The sequence below is a fragment of the Crocodylus porosus genome, unplaced genomic scaffold (genome assembly GCF_001723895.1).
Source record: "Crocodylus porosus isolate Cpor-Errol unplaced genomic scaffold, CroPor_comp1, whole genome shotgun sequence".
Classification (NCBI taxonomy): domain Eukaryota; kingdom Metazoa; phylum Chordata; order Crocodylia; family Crocodylidae; genus Crocodylus; species Crocodylus porosus.
The window spans coordinates 50,050,187-50,053,304 of NW_017728943.1; positions in this window are offsets into that span (position 1 = coordinate 50,050,187).

Genomic DNA, 3,118 nt, shown 5'->3' on the forward strand with positions numbered 1-3,118 from the left:
GAGTCCAGGGATTCTTTTTTGGGGGGGAGTGTTCTTAAAGGGCCAGAGCTGGGTTGGGTAGGGCAGCCATGGGGGGTGCTGGGGGAGTAGGCAGGGGTCAGGTTGTTTGTGCAGAGTCCTCCACATGATGTGGGGCAGTGGGGATCACTCCCCCTTCCTGGCAGCACCTGGTGAGTAGGTGCTATTTTTTTTTCTAAAGTGCCTGGGGCTGGGGCAGGTAGAGCAGCCATTGACGGGGCTGGGAGAGCAGGCAGGGGATAGGCCTGTGTGATTCAGAGTTTCAGCTGAATCACTAAATTGATTCGCTGTCCCCTGAATCGGCCGAATCCGAATCCAAAGCGAATATTAGCCGCTTCACACAGACCTAGCTGACCTGGGACTAGCAATCACTGGCTGAGACTGAACTGATTCTTATCAGTCCTGCCCATCACTGAGTAGCAGTGTGTCAGTTGATGCATCCAAAGCAAAGTTGTGAATAAAATTCCTGTTTCCTGGGAAACTTTTTTTTTTTTTTAAGTATCTGAATCAGAATGAAACTGAATTTCAAAATATTGAAATGTTCCGTAAACTGGTAATTCTGAATTTTGACTAACATTGGATATATGCATATGCACACACAAGCATACAGTTAGCATTCTTCCTAACTGCTTAAATGTTAGAAGGCACCAGTCTTCCAAAAACATAATTTAAAATTTGAAATAAAATATCCTGGGGGTTTGGGGGGTTTTTTGTGTGTTTTTGGTTTGTTTTCTGATGCCAGTGCCATGATTTTTCCCATGCCTTTCTCATGACATTATGGAATCAGCAACATAGTGCCAGATTTACCTTTTTAAATTCCCCTATCACCAGCAGATCATTAGAACTTTGTTGCTATTACTCCAGTTTTGCCTAGGTTGGTTTTGACACACAATTATTATCTGAGGTTTGGTGGCCTATATGAAAGATTATTCACTAGCTTTTTCCTGTTAGGAAAGGATTCCATTCCCAGCAGGATGAGAAGAGATAAAGAAATGCCTTTCCTGCAAGATGGGTACAATGTCAAAGTTAAGGAATTGTAGCAGATGAGTGTCTCTACTGTGATCCCCTTTGTACCTATGGGTTTATTGCTTATTTGCTTTTCTCTCCTAGCACTGCCTCTTCCCTTGTCTTTTGTATTCTATTTCTTTCTCCTTATACTCTGCTTTCGGCACATCCTTTCACAGCATCTGAAGACGTGAACTTGGATTCATGAAAGCTCTCTCTATATATCTTAGTCTGTAAAGGTGCATATCTACTTTGCCTTCTATTGGAGGGGGGAGAACAACACCACAGGTAGTACACCATCTGGCAGTCCCAAGGGAGACCCTGCACCCTGAAGTAACTGCTTACCGCTAGAGATGATCTCTTCAGGTCAGAGTTGTTTCACCAGTGAAAGAGATCTTGCTGGAAAGCTCTCTTGGCTGCTGCCAACACTGCCCCCAATTTCAGACTCTGGTACTGTCAATCCTACACGTTTCAGAGGCATAAAATCCAGAAATATGTTTAACAGTGCTAAAGGAGTGTGCTTATGAATGTATAGTATGCATTAACAGAGAAGGTTTCAGCCTTTCATCCAGTTATATTACTATGGTACTGTTACTAAAATGTAGCTTTTACTCTGAGTGCCTGTAAAATGGCATGAAAGCTCTTGAAGTCCTTCCTAATTTGTCATGATATATTGCTACATGCTTGAGCAATCATAATTAATACAGTGACCTGACTCATTTAATAGCTGAGTCTTCCTATTCTAAACTCCCAGCAGTGACACCAATGCATCATCTGCCTCCCAAAGATTTGTAGAAACTGTGCCCCTCAAACCTTTACTGTATCTTCAAAGTTTTACGCATCATAAATCAGGTGCGTGTGCTTCATTTAGTCTGGATTGCAAAATCCTTCAGCTTCTGTTGGAGAAGCAGTGATGACCTGCCCAGTTATCCAAGTTCACATACAATTAACCACTAAGAATTCCTCACTTAAATAGCTTTAGGGAAACAGTAATCTCTTTAGTAGATATTAGACAAGTTAAGCATGATTTATATGAATGGCAATTGTAGAGTCCTAGTTCCATCAAGCATTGTATCTGCTGGTGGAAAGTGTTAGAATATAAACAGTAAAGGAAGAACAGGCATTGTGCATCTCTACAGATTCATGCAATAGCTATGCCCAGGGGAAATCAGTCTTTATTATTGTTTAGAGATGGATCTATGCCAAGTTCTTTAGACCTGGATTTTTAGCCAAAGTTCTCCAAATATTGGTGAAGTTTGAACTGAGCGCTCTAATTAATCTCTGTAAGCAACTGGGGTTTCAAAATTACACTAAGCACACTATATACAAATTCACCACTTTCTTGAGTGGGTACCAAACTAAATCTAGTTGTTCATGGGCTTTTTTTTTTTTTGGAGGACTGTAGTGGGACCCATTGGGCTCAGTGTAGTAAGCAGCTATTTCTGGATTTATAATTGATGACAAAACCACATATCTGAACAACTGAAATCTGTATAGATAACTTCCTCATTCTGATCCTCAAGATGCTGAGCACAAAGGGTGCAGACAGAAGTGCAGCTCCCAGCTGTAACTCAGAATGTTTTCTGCAAAGTACTCTGAGTTGCAACGATACCCCAGATGAAACAGAAGTTCAACGTTGGTTCCAGGCAGGAGGGGAATCTAACTGTGGGCTTGGAGCTTGCAGCCAGTTTCCCATAGCAATGGCCAGGGCTCTGCTGTTTTCAGAATGGGAGGTGGAAAAGGCAGCAGAGGGAGCTCATTCTTGGGGCTCCCAAGCCAGTGCTGAAGGGTGGGGTGGGTAAATTGGAGCCCACGCCTCCATCTACCCTGTTCTCTGTGGGGGGTGAGGGGCTGAAAAAAACCCAGACTAAACTGCCTCTGCTGTTTTTCCCCTCTCCCATTGTGAAAACAGTGACAGGCTGACAGGCAGTGCAGACAGAAGTTACAAAAGATGCTACATTTTGAAACAACTTATTTTGAAATCTCATGCAATGAGGGGTCAAATATTCACTTGACTGGCCATTTTTTAAGCTGTCTGCATCTGTGCACTTGTGTTGGGGCACAGCTGTAAACTGCTTTCTGTGGCCAGATCAGG